Raw genomic sequence first — 14,759 nt, 5'->3', positions numbered from 1 at the left:
CACTTTTAAAAAGCTACTATTTTTACAATTTTATAAAAATATATAACCTTCTCCTGCCATTGAAACATAGGTTTTCCATTTTAGGAGGATTTTAGAAGTGCATGCTATACTTAATGTACATCTATGAACAAATTTGTTATACAATCTACTTAAATGTATGACGATGAAGACCGTATATGTTTATATTGTTGATCTAATTACTGGATTAGTTGAGGATGTATATGATAGTTATGATTTTCATACTGAATCTAACTTTTCATGTTGATTCCATGCTTATTAACGATCACTGTACAATTTGGCTTTTAAAAAAGTGGTAAATTTGTATTGCAATAGTTGATTAAATTATTTTAAAGCAACGATTAAGCAGTATGATTTCGTCACTGAAATTGTTTTTTTTTACTTCTAGAAACAAAACTTTCTACTTGTGTTCTTTTCCAGTCCTAATTTTCATTATATTTATTTCCATGTGTTTAGGTTACACAACCATTTTCAGAGAGCATCAGTGTCTTATTCTAGTTTTTCACGTATTTCGTGCGATTGCAGTGAGTCATGGTTGCCTTCCAGTATGTTATATGGTACAATTGTTGCCTTGTCATTGCTTGTTCTATATTTACAACGCAAAACCATAGATACGCATTGCATTCATCTTAGTCACGAGTGTCAATGGATTGGGTCTTATGCCAGGAGGAAGAACTTAAGGTCGAGGGTTGAGGCTTAACTCTCCTCAGATACCTCTCTAAGATGGAATTGAAATCTCTGCCACGTGTTGAATTCGTCTATGTGCAGTACGTAATGAATCTCGGAAATTTAGGGTGTTAGCTTGCTAACGTTACATTATGTTGTTTAACAATTTTTTTAGTATTGCAGTTCATGCTCTTTTCGAATGTTTTTTAATGACTAATATGCGTTATCTCTGTTTTCTCACTTGAAAATTATGTATAATTTCCTCAAGCATTTTTGTATTTCAGAGGGTTTGTTAAGGAATTCAGTCTGAAGTTATGGATGAGGAAAATTTACTTAAACGTCGATCTACGAAAATGTTTCAGTTTTGTACTTTTTTGGTCAGGTCCAAAATTTGTCAATTTCATCTTTAGGAGGAGTAATGGCAACATTTACATTAGTGATAAATAAATAGAAATCACATCAGTATTATTTTCTGTTCGAACTTTATCCCTTATAAGCACGAGTAACAGGTGAAAAAGATTGCTAAAAATCATTATATAACCTGTCAACTGCCAACGATTTATTTCCTAATATTTGTGTAAGAAAACATAATTAAATAGCTATCTTGTATCATTTTCATTGTAAACTAAATGACAGCGCTGAAAAGGAAGACGAATGAACGCCGCTGGAAGAAGCCCCTCACATTTCGGACGTATGAATTAATCGCTAGATTATTTCTTTAGGGGAGGATTGGAGTGAAGCAACGACATTATTCTTGAATCAGTATTGTAATTTATTTGTTACTTTTATACATTCTCGTATATATTTATTTAACATGATTAAGGCATTCAAATCGGCATCACTGACGTCATGAGCAATCTGGTTCTATTTTGCTTTGATTTTTGCAAATATTAATATCCTCCATAGAGAATTTTAACATTTTCCACTTTCTTGCAACTTATGCAAATGGATCAGTGTAGATAAAATCGTCACGATTTATGTCTACAAAAATAAAATTATGAAATTTAGAACCATCGTCTACCGTTACTGAGAGAGGGCCGTTAACTGGGCGGAACCACCCCCAGATCAAAGACAATACACGAAAGATGGGAAGCTCAAGCCACAGCCGCATCGGCCGCATTTTCCACTTTCTTGCAACTTATGCAAATGGATCAGTGTAGATAAAATCGTCACGATTTATGTCTACAAAATAAAATTATGAAATTTAGAACCATCGTCTACCGTTACTGGGCCGGAACACCCACCCAGATCAAAGACAATACACGAAAGATGGGAAGCTCAAGCCACAGCCGCATCGGCCGCATACAATTTAGTACCTGGCATGAAATGAAGATGGCGGTAGCATTGCACCTGCCTACATCGTCTGTTTGTTTACAAAGACAATCCATTTACTTTTTCACAAAGTGGGGCATTCAATTTCATCATGAGTGGGCGTAGCCATCATCACCCGTGTGTGGTTTGCAACAAGACGAAAAATGATTTTCCCCATCTGATTTTTCATGTTTTTCCTCAGAATAAAGAAAGGTAATAAAATCATTACATCTGTTACAAAGTACATGATGACTTTTAGAGAAAATGAAGAAATAAAATTGACCAAAGCAAAATTGAATGTCGGTGCAGTGTTATTCCAGAATAAATATTGGAAAATATTTACAAAGCGGTGGACGCCTCTAAGCGGAAAGAAAATATATTTATATGTGATTTTCGACTAGAAAAAAATATCAAAAATATTCTTGCCATTTGAAACCCCAACAACCAACCTAACCTTCCTGGTAGTGTACATCAGTAGCCTAATCATGTCAACAGTAAACCTAACCATATCAGCAGTACCATAACCATGCCTACAGTTGTACCTAACCATGTCAACAGTAATTTGCAATGGAAATGAAACTATCTTACAAAACATATCAAAATCAACTAGAAAAACTATATTTTCTTGTCATTTACAGGCGTCAATTGTATTTCAAATAAATACCTTAAAGTTATATTTGCATATCTTGAAAATCTCTAGAAATATGAAATAAAAATACCAATTCCTATCACTGTCATACAATTCTTGAATATTGGGTCTCCATGCCTTTTCCAGATAGGCTACTCACAGCAACTTTGATATACTGTATATATACTGTAGTTATGTTATATTCTTGGGTTGTAGTTATAAATGTTTACCTTAATTTTTCATTTAATAAGCAACTATTTAGCAAACCAAAGTTGTTTCATCAGGAAGGATGGATCTTGTGGGAGCATTCATATGGGAGAGCATAAGTAGGTTAGTTAAGTTAGAGTGTTTTACTTTATTTTCAAGTTCACTAACCTTTTAATCTATGATTGAATTTCCTTATATGTATGGATAAAAGCATTCAAAATAAAAAAAAATACATGCAAACCAGCATATCTGCTCCCACAAGATCCATTCTTACCGTTTCATCTATGTTCTTTGCATTACCCATGCTCATAATTGTTCAATTTTTAAAATGAAATCTTGTAATTGGTACCAACACCCCACATAGTATTCCAAAGTAAATTTACCATTTGGCAGCAAATGTACGCAGTAGTACAGTAGTAATAAATTGGCAGAACAAGTTGTGAAAACCTATGATATTTGCTTGTACTGTACATGATGCAAAAAGAAACATAGTTCAAGTCAATTAGAATAATTGTTTCAAATTTTTTTAGGAATGTGCATGCTTCTTGCAGAAATGGCATTTTACTAGAAAATACCAGGCAGAAGTGTTGGTTACATTACCTTCATAAAAGGTTGCCAATTGAATATGCATTTTTGAGAGCTCCCACAATTGGGCTATGAGATTTTAATAAATTGTTATAAATAGGTTCTGACTTGATCAAGAGCTTAATAAATAATCATAAAATATAATAAACTGTATTCATTCCTCTAGGTTCTTAGATTTGTCTGACACATATGTATTGTTTTATGTACAGTATAAAATCATAAGCACAAGCCCCCCAAAAAAGGAAAATAATTACTGTATACTATATTGGTGAAATAATAAAGATAATATGAGAATAAGTTTGTTTCATTCTAACTGCCCTCTCAATTTTAGATAAAGGTACTTAGCAATTAATGTTAAATGCCCTCTCAATTTTAGATAAAGATACTTAGCAATTAATGTTACATTAACTGAAGGATTTTACTTAATGATTCAGAAATGCCTAATATATAAGTCATAAGCTATGATAGAGCCCAATAATCATGTTAACAAGCAATATTAATCGATTTAGTATTCGATAATTTATAAAGAGAAGTTTATTCCAGCATAAGAATAAATTTTAACATTTAAAAAAGCCGCGCTACGCCACAGCCGAGTTTTAGTTGAGGGGATGATCAATAGATGGCGTGTATTCTGACGGGTTGGATGATGTTTTTTTTAATGGTATTAATAGTCAGTTTCCCATCTTTCGTGTATTGTCTTTGACCCAGATTTTCGGCCAGTAACCGGCTACAGCTGAACGGGAGAAATGGCTCCTGCCTTTTACCTTACGGTTTTTGGTGCTTTGAGGAAATCCTTGCGGGAGAAACAGAAGTTTTCACTGTGTGCTAAAGTGTTTTTGTATATATCAAAGAAAAAGAACTTTGCCGGTAATAGTAATGAATGAAAAGGGGGAAAAACGATAGTTAAAAGGAAATACTTTCCTTTAACCCAAAATACCACACTAATACCAAGAATGAGAGGAGTTATCGCAACTTTGTCCTGGTAAGTAACAAAATTCGTTTCATCACTTCAGTGACTCGACTGGGGTATCCTGGAGGCTAGCAAGGTTATTAAAAAAAAAAATCTTAAGTGCCAAGCTTTAGCTTACCGAGGTATCGCGTGCTAACACACAAATCTTACGTTATTAGTAAATCGCCAGGTCACGTGACCGTATCAGATCAAATGTCAAGCATTTTGGTAATTCTAAGCCCTCATTCCGCGGTAAAGTAGACTATGGCAGTTGACGTTTTCCTGCGTTATTTCAGGCTTTCTTCATAATCAGATTTTCAAGTAGTACGTGAAGGGTAAATAAGCCTCGTGAAAGGTTTGAAATGACAGCCATCTTGGTCAATCACTTTATCCCATCTTTTCACTTACAATCCATGGATTCACATATCGATATGACAGTCATTTTCTCGTCAAGTGTCTCCCTGATCAGTAAGACTATAAGTGATAAATTACACGTAGAGATGATTACAAATGGTTGATGCTGATTAGATTAGCCTAAGCCTCTGAACGTGCAAATTTTTTATGAGTATTCAAAGTTCCTCCCTTAGACTAAGAGCAGTGAAGTAGTTTGAATAAAGTATTTTAGCCTCGCTGTTATCAGTGCCAGAATTCCTGAAATGCGAGTGTGTCCTGGGACCAAACACAGGTTTCAGATTTTAAAAAATTAGCTTACTATTCACTAACGTTAACTAGGGTCAGAGCTGGTTTCCTGGACTAGGAACCTACATGCTACAGGCGTGCTAAATATTTTTGCCGGTCGACTTGTCACCCCCACAGGGCCTATTACAAAACACGACGATATACATTTGACATTATGGCTGCCCTTTTTATGAAGTTCTTGCACTTTTTACACCATTCACATGAAGTCTATTTCTCAGAATAAATTAGTCCCAAGTCATATGTTTTGGTTTGTGACATCGATTTAGCATATTATGGTACATGAGATTTGGACCAGTACCAAAGTTTTCGACGTCTGGGTAAAAAGTGGGCAGCCGGAAGCTTAAAGAAGGTTGAAAACTGGATTGTTAGACACCTGCTCTAGACATAGAAATCACGCTGAGTACAAAGAAGAAAGTGCTTCAGCTGTTATCTTTATAAAACGGTACACTTAGGTGGAAAGAAGTAAAAATTTAGACATCACGTTATCACGTCTGATAGAAAATATAAGTGGGCTTCATTTAATACCTTTATAAAACGACGCAGGTAATAAGAAAGTCCCAAAGAACAAATAATTAATACTAATGGAAACGGAACAGATATTGTTTATGGTGGTGCTCCTATTTTTTCACAAATTCCAATACTTTTCGACTCTGATGTTGCCGGTGTCGAAAACAAATCGGGAAATATGGCATAGTAGTCAAAAATGCATTTTTAAGCAGACATTTAGGGCTATTGAGGGCACATTCGGTATTAGGCATAGGTTTTGCAAAAATTTGCATTTTTTTGAAGCAGGACTTTATGGGCTTATTGAGGGCACCATTCGGTAATTATTTTATTTAATGGACCTTAATCGTAGCGTATTGTTTAACCTTAGTTTACACTATGTTAAGGAAGTGATAACAAAACACTTCTCAATACATTATTGTCGCTAATGCATACTTACAGAGAAAAAAAAAAAAAAAAAAAATATTAAGTTTTTACCTCGAATTTTTCCTAAGTCGGGAGAGGTGTTTCCTCTACGGTAATGTTTACTTTTAATGAGCCCTCTAACTTACTGTCTTACGCAAACAAAAGCAGTTCCAGTTACTCATTATTGGCTGAGAGGTGTGACATTGTTATGACGTCATGGGTTTCATAACCAATTACGAACGACTTTAGTCGAAAACTAAGTTTCACCAGCATTTCAGCGGAGTAATAAAGTTACCTGTCCAGTGTCCAGTGGTATCCGTTGTTTGACTGAATACTCGAATAATGAAGCAAAACCGGCATTTTGTCTTCCTGTAGGTATGGCAGAGGTAGTGGCTGGCCCTTCTGGCATTAATTTTGACAGACCTTCGATTTCCTACCGATTGTTTGCAGTGCAATGTGGGTTACGGTGAATTTTATCATTATTTGTCTAGCGGTGGTAAAGAAGTTGTGATTGAATAGGCTCAAAGACATAATTTAATTCTAAAGCATAAAAAATGCGAGTGTTGTGGAGCTATTTGTCGGATCGACTAAATCAGAAACGCCTTTAGATGTGATTGCTCTGTAGGGACGAAAGGGGGTCACACATTCACGTATCACGACGGCGTATGCCCACGTATGTGGATCTTGGGCATCATCGCGGTGAAATGACCTTGAACAGCTGGTAAAACAGGACACGGGCTACCGGACGTAAAGCCAGCGACGTAAATTGCGCCGCAAATGTTACGCGCAAAGAAAGCAAGGTCGGACGTCTACCTGGAACTTACGCGATCAACTTCACGTCAAGACCACGCCCACCGTTGTGGGGCTGTGCTGTTGCCAGGGTATGAGCACATTACTACAGTTTTTAATTTTTTTTTTATTTCAATTCTGTTTGAATCCGCGAAAGACATCTACAACACAGCTGAATATTACAGTTGAAAATTATATGCACACAAATCGAGATTTATTATCATTGAGAGAGAGAGAGAGAGAGAGAGAGAGAGAGAGATTTACCAAGATAAAATACGTTCTAATTGTACAACAAAAACATTTCAGTAGACGCAATTAGAATAATGGTTGTAAATGAGCACATCACTGATTATATATTAACCCCATTTCTGAATGATATTTATAGCAATCAAAACCAAGTTAACCTGTCGACAAGGAATACAATACGTAGTTTTAGGAATTATGATTTATGAACGCTTTGGGAGCTCCTATATTAAGATTATTGCACTAGAATTGTCTTTCTTCGATTTTGCCATTCAGACATACACTTAGACTTATAAAACTGTTGACTATGGGCGTTTATATTTAAGCGATATAGAATAACTTCTAATAACTTATCAAACATTCTTAAAAATAAAATAGGAATTCTACCTATTCAAGATAATATTTTTTAGATGTATATAGGAATTCCTCTTAAGATATTTACATTATTTGTTACACCATTATTGTAAGACTGCTATTCAGAAGAAATAAATATCTTCGACACTTCCATAATCTGAGAATACCGTGTTACCGGGAAAGTGTTCGTGTGTGTGTGTGTGTGTGTGTATGAAAGTTATTCTAGCAGATTATACTATACGTTTTGCTGTCTACAAGTGAAGTCTTTTGTTATTTTTGGCCTAAGCAGTAAAAGGTTATTCAAAAAGGACTACTAGACCATCCTAACAATTGTCTTCGTCAGAAAAATTTCCCCAGTATTTTATATTCGTTATCCATTTCCCACTCGCCTTTTAATTGAAACCTTGTCTCCATATTCTGAATCGTGATCAGCCACCTGAGACTCAGAGAAACAGCCCCTGGGCTATGAAGCCATTAGTCCTGCTCCCACACAAATGGTTCGCACTGCATGGGTCCATATAAGTACTCGTCCAACCCGGGACTATTCAGGCCTAAAGGGAAAACCTTACCAATAACACCGGCCCCAACTCTCTACTGTTTCTGCGTTTGCTAATCATAATTAATTTCTTACTGGAGCAGGTGTGACAGACGACGTATAGGCGGTAGATGCCGGAATCCTGTTGACGAAAATGACCCGGTTGTTGATTTCTGGTTGAGATTTGTGTACCGGAACGCTGGAATACTACCTTGGAATGAGCCTGGGATTACCCTGTATCCCTCTGACAGATTCAATTCATTGTTTGATTGATGATAGCGGTCAAAAGTCAGGAGAAAGTGGAAATCGTATTAGGAGCCAGTGCTAAAGGATTATTCCAAAATCCGCCATTGTCAATGAAAGAAATAACTGAGACCGTCAGGTCTTGGGATAATCCTGTGGCCATATTTTCAAGTTGATTTTCCAACAGATGACCCGAGGGCGCCGACCTGACCTTTTATACCACGCTACAGCGTTGCCATGTCGTACAGGGTTGTAAATGTGTGAATCGGTTTCGCCGTAGGCTGCAGCGCAATTAGGAGGCCCACGTGCTTCGCGGCGGAAAGAAAACAACGACGGCGAACAATGCAGGTGACCCTAGCGCGTACCCCGCAGCAGTCACCGTGGGTCCCACGTGCAATGCCTGGAGCTACGTCAGGTGACATTTGGCGTGACCACCCACGACTTGTTTTGAACATTTCAAAACTGGAGTGGGCTACGGCGCCCTAGTGGGCGGAGCTTAGCACCCGGACGACACGTCGCCGTACGTTTACGATTTTACGTGTGTTTTACGTTACATTTACGGTTTACTGACGTGAGCTGTTGCCAACTACCAATTTCCGCTCATGCGTGGCCGTGCGTGCGTTGATACGTGAATGTGTGACCTTAGCATAAGTAGCTTTACTGTAACCACTGTGGCTAGCGCGCGCAGCGCAACATTACCTCTTGCCAGAACATGTCGAGCTTGCCAAGAATCTTTAAATATGTGGATAAGGCGCGAAGCGCCGTTCCTCCACGGCCTTTCTGACAGCACACACAAATCATTCGTCGCGGATATGTAGTCGCTCCCTACTTTGTTTGTTGTTGTTTTGGTATCGCCGCCATATTGGTTTTGGTGTTTTTCCCCCGATTTCGGTCGGCGGTCGAGTGGGCCCGCGAATCTGTAAGTGCTCCAGGGACAAGTCCATTTTTATATGTTTGAGTGTTATATTTAGTTTTTTTTTTTCTCCATTTTGCCCTGTTTTTACCTACTTTGTCTCCCCCACCCAAAGCCCCGCTTCCCAAGGAGGTTCCCCCAGATTGTTATCTATAGGGGTAGGGGTGGTGGAAGGATAAGTATTCATTTGCGATGGAAATAAACCTCAAAATCATCCAAATCACATCATAATACAACAGAAAAACCTATATTTTATGTTGAAAGCAATTAATGTCCATAAGTAAAATAATACCGCACATTCAAAGTAACCCCAAGTAAGAATATGTACCACTGACGAAGGTCGAAAGGATAAAATGGGAAAAATTTAATGTTATGATTTTCACAAATCTTAGAAATTCATCCAAAATCCTATGACATGCAGTGTAAATGAAAGTCTTAAGTGTGGAAGAGAAGAATGAAACGTTGTTGCAATATTACGAATCCTTCATCACTGACTTGAGAATACTTCTACACATAAAAAAGAAAAAAAAAACATAAGGAAGCTGATGAAAGGTTAAAATTTTGCAGATTTGGTGTTATTAACCCCTAGCGTCAGCAATAAGGGATTTTCACACATTTTGTTGATTAACAATGACTTCTTTCCAGATCCCCGGTAATTCACTAATTATGAAAAATGTAAGTGTTTTGACTTAAAGTCGAAATATCTCAATGAAATTGTTTCTTTCCAGGTGAAAACAATGATGTCGATATCCTGAGGAAGGAGACTGTCTTATTTATTGATAAGTTGAGTAATTATTCAAATTATAATTATTAACCGACTGAATATGGAATGATGTCTTCGCCGAAGGGAATTCTGAAAAGAGGTGAGTGCTTATTTCACACAATTATTTGATGATAAAAATAAATGGTAAGGTATTGAAAGATTGGCTATTAATGTCTTGTGCCGCAGTTTTTTTTTTTTTTTTTTTTACAAAAACTACTGGTATTACGTCGGTAAAAGTTTGATGAATTTTTTACTGAAAAGCATTCCGCATTCCACTATTTATATACTGTACAATTCATATAAACTGTCTACAAATTACTAAATAAAACGAAATTTACATCAATACAAGAACGATATATTGACAGCGTACATTAGGCAAAGGATATTACTTCTATAAGAAGTTGATGACCAAAGCTTAAAATGATCTTCAATTGGTGGTTCTTCCCGAAAATCCATTATCGGCGAAGTTTCAATTCGGAACTGATTTTTAATCCCTAGTAAGTTCATAACATCGTCTTTCATGTAATAGTAATCCCCCAAAAGAGGCTTTGTTTTGTATACCAAGGAGAAATACACTTAACAACAAATTCCCACTTTGTGCATCTCCTGTTTACATATAATCCTTTGAGACGAATCGATTGCCTTTCCATCGATGCTAAACTAATACACGGTAATTCATTGTAATTCGTGATCATCTACAATAAAACTATAGTTGAAATATATTTCAAGTATTTTATCACTCTCTGAATTTTGATTTTATATGATTCGCAATATAGTTCCAGAAATTTTGGTTGTAAACGTTGTAAACAATTCCATGAGTTTTTAGTCTTCATGTATATCTGATGTTTGCCTACTCGTTCTCCTGTTAAGATTTTTTTTAAGGGAAACTTAGCGCTAAAATTAATACCCTACTACAAAATAACCTCTCATGGTCAAATATAATGTCAATCAGACTTTTTATAAACGATGTTCAAGTTTATAACCATTGTAACTAATTGTATTTACATTTTCAGAGAATCGGCCACGGTCACTGCAGTAAAGCTAGTTATCTGTTCAAGATTATTACATATAATAATAAAGGTTCGACGTTTGAAGAGGCAAGAAGTCAACATCAATTGCTTCAAGAAGCTTCAAGAGATATCTCTCCGTCTTCCACCAGACGCAACATTTTCAAAACTTGTGCCGGACAGATATGAGATTTAGATAAAAGAAAAAAGTCAATTTATTTTCAGTATGATTGAATATTATTGATTTTTAGGGAGGTTCTTATTAAGATGGTGGTAATGATTTCGTTCAACTTGGTAGGAAGATAGCAATTACAATTCTTGTATTTTCACGAGTTGAAGCTTTGCGCACAAATCCAGCCGGAAGTTTTAACATGGATTTTCCCAGCGTATGAAGACTTGTTACATCTGCAATACAGTAGTCAGTTTCTCGTTCAAGTATGAATTTTTTGACATTTCACTCTTCAAATAACAGATGATTTTGTAGATATTCAGCGATATGACACACACAGCTTAGTGTCTGGAAAGCTGGTGCTGCGAAAGCGTGGAAAAATATTGATTGTGAATATAATTTAAGTAAAGAGCCACTTGATGTTAATTTGAGGAGAGGTAAAGTAGGAAGACCCATTTACCATAATGCTTGATAGGATTTTTTCGTTCTAAATTTAAAAATTCTCTGAACAGAACTAGCATCATTGGAAACATGTTTAAGAGGATTGTGGGTGGTTTACAAAGCAGTTCAGACACTAATGTTAAAACTATAGCACAGCTTTGATTCACAGGCCTATAACAGCGTTTGTTGTCAAAAAATGCAGATTTCTCAGAGTTAGGTGTTACATTGTTCATCGAAACTTTCAATAAGGTCTTTGTATTGTTTGTAAGTATTTGATATCATAAATGTGTTATGATTTGGTACTCTACCTCCAACGAGCACATTGAATGCTCTGTAATTATGGGATTAGCTCTCTCTCTCTCTCTCTCTCTCTCTCTCTCTCTCTCTCTCTCTCTCTCTCTCTCTCTCCCTTGTCAACTTTTGCAGTGATTTATAATTGTCAAACTTTCAGATCTTTAATAGTTTGTAACTTTGTTGACGTTCTTGATTACACAAAGTCTTAATTACTGTCTTCGGCAGAATGGATGGATTCTGTCTTTTTCGATGTTTACATTGTTCTGTTTGCGGAAAACACTCTCTCTCTCTCTCTCTCTCACACACACACACACACGCGCGCGCGCGCGCGCACACACAAGCAAAAGGAAAATTGCAATTCTTCTAATGAAGAAATCTAGAAGTAACTTGGTTGTTTTAATATTAAGGGATTTTTGCTATGGCTAAAGTGGTCATAGATAATATGTATCCCTTACTTTGGATATTTTAATGAGCACAGAAAGAAAAATGGTGAAATTGTGCATTAAGTATATATTGTAATTTACTGAGTAATGTGAAGACTGGAAACTTGAGTAAAATGGGGTCTATAACCACTGGCTTTATCATCACTACATTTTACATAATCATTAAAACACCACTATTCCGTATACTATTTTTCCGATTCCTGTAGTAATTTCAGGAATGTCTTGAGTAGATCTTTTACTTGTTCTACAGTCACTGTGCTAGAGACATTCAACATGCATGGAGGAGGCGTTATTTTTTCTTCTGATCAAAACAGAAAAATAGGAAGTTCATAGTTGGAGTGATATGAATCTTCACTAAAGAAAAGTATAGTCTTTAATTAAATGAACTCTTTGATCTAAAATTTGTATAGGTCGTGTATTCTATTCAGCGGATTATACTTAAAAATAAATGAGAAGTGACTAGACAGGGGACTGAACATTAGTTTATTTTTTAGCTTTTATTAGAGAAAATATAATATTTTACCGTTTTAATAGTATTACAAGCAGAATTTCATCAAGGTTTACTTAAATTTACCAGAATTTAACAACTTTTAGCGGTTACATTTTACTATGTATTTCAGTGTTAATATTTTTCTGTAGTTGTCCATGTAAGATTTTATCAGTTGGTTATTAAAGCACTGTTAAGGATTCCGATGTAATTACTTCAGTATTTTTTAGGATCTCGGATTGGTAAATTCAGTTTTTAAGTCTTAATTTAAAGCTATAGGAAACCCTTTTGTAAATCTTAATATCTCGGATTTTGGTGTCAATTTGTAAACCTATGGATCAGATTTCTTAGGTATAGGATGTTGATATAAGTCAAAGTAGTTCATATCTCATACTTGGTGGTGTCATGGAAATTAAAACCACAAGAAGTGCTCAGACGTCGTTGGTCTTAACTTTGTTATAAATTTATTGAGTGAATCAAGTAATTTAGCAGTTCTTTAGTTTATCAAGACGTACTTTTGAGGGCTTGTAATTGTGACCGTTATAGAAAGAATTAGTTTGTCTTAAGTACAAGGAGCTAATTTCACACTTACCCGTTTCATGAACTGGTTTAGGACACTTAATTTTTTTATATATTGTTTTCTCAATTAAGAAATATTCCATTTACATATCGGTTGAAGTCGTGAACGTTAAAACACGACTTAGTTTTGTGAGTCAGATTTAAGAAACTTAATACACATCAATATTTTACGGAACTTTCCTAGAGTATGAATAAATAACATTCTCCTCTAGTATGAATCAAAAGATATTCCCGAGCGTGCTGCTTGCTATTTGCAATGCTAGGTGTGAATGACAGAGAATTTACCATCAGTGATGGATAAGGTCCTGGTTCAGGTTACTAACTCATGATGTCTTAGTTGGGTAGTCACGGTAACCCGTGACTACCTACGTCGATATCCAGAGTTAGTAACCTGAATCATGACCTTATCCATCACTGATGGTAAAATATCTGCCACTCACAACTAGCTTTGTAAATAGCAAAGAGCACCGTCAGGAATATCTTTTGATTACCCGTCCAGGTGACTTTAAACCAGTCCATTCAAATACGGTAAACAATATGAATGGAATTTGTTCATACACGAGAAATGTTTCGTAAAATATTGATGTCTTAATAGTTTCTGAAACCTGATTAGAGTGAAATTAGCTTTGTGTACGTAAAACACACAAACTAAGTCGTGTTTTAACGTTCATGACTTGCAAGTTCTCGGAAATATGACTACTGTCGAAATCATTTCATTTGTGACTTACAATTCTTTTGTATGTATCTACTGTTAAGGAGAGAATTTGTTGTAAAAATTGAGGACTAAATAAAATACAGAAATAATACAAGTTGGTTTTATTGTCTTAATATAAAGTGTTTTTTACACCACTCATGTGCCATGAGGACTCCAAACCAGGGGTTCGGGATCTCAAAATACATCTGAAAGAAAAGATTCAGCCGAGGTGGATTTTCTCCTCCTGCAACAACGCTTCTCGGGAGCCTCCCTCTGTGGCGAGTCTTGGGGTTTCTAGAGGTTTCTATGGGTCATCTGCTGAAAGACTGAAGCCTGTTTTCCTTAGTGTCAATAAGGCACAGAGTAACATATGAGGGAAAGCCATTTTCACCCTTACAGCTCCCGTAGCGACCATGTGGTCGGTTAAGGTGGAAAAGTTCAAAAGCCGGCTGCAGTTGAGTCACGTACTCTGGTTGTTCATGGGAAAGGCAATGTCAGGATAACGACTGTTACTCAAGGCACCTAAGAACGTCAATTTCCTAAAATTCTCCGTGTAATTGAAATCTGGTTTATAGCTTATATCATTTAATGAATTACCAATGTTTCATTTTATCTATATCAGTAATTATAAGCTGTCATCATATTACGAAATAAATATTTAACACTACGATGACTAGACTGTCTCTTGATTGGCCGTTATAATTGGCGGTTCTTTGGCCCCGCAGTGCCGCAAATATTTCTTATAAGATAATCAAGCACGTAACATGGATTGCATTGAAAATTTGTTGATAATTGCATATTAAAAGATTTATCCATAAATGGATAGAATTACC

At 36.0% G+C, this 14,759-nt stretch overlaps 1 long non-coding RNA gene across 2 annotated transcripts; it reads left to right on the top strand.

Annotated features, from left to right (window-relative positions):
* The first annotated feature begins 4,145 nt into the window (after positions 1-4,145).
* Positions 4,146-14,010, top strand: LOC135214182 (uncharacterized). Of its 2 annotated transcripts, none has more exons than XR_010314311.1 (3): positions 4,146-4,397; positions 9,778-9,912; positions 10,826-14,010. It is a non-coding gene; the product is annotated as an uncharacterized LOC135214182 (long non-coding RNA). The 2 variants fall into 2 exon arrangements; XR_010314312.1 differs by lacking the exon at positions 4,146-4,397 and adding an exon at positions 6,349-6,428.
* The last annotated feature ends 749 nt before the right edge of the window (positions 14,011-14,759 follow it).

This window comes from Macrobrachium nipponense, chromosome 19, assembly GCF_015104395.2.
Source record: "Macrobrachium nipponense isolate FS-2020 chromosome 19, ASM1510439v2, whole genome shotgun sequence".
Classification (NCBI taxonomy): domain Eukaryota; kingdom Metazoa; phylum Arthropoda; class Malacostraca; order Decapoda; family Palaemonidae; genus Macrobrachium; species Macrobrachium nipponense.
The sequence above is the reverse complement of the archived record's forward strand: the minus strand, read 5'-3'. Positions and strand labels throughout refer to the sequence as shown.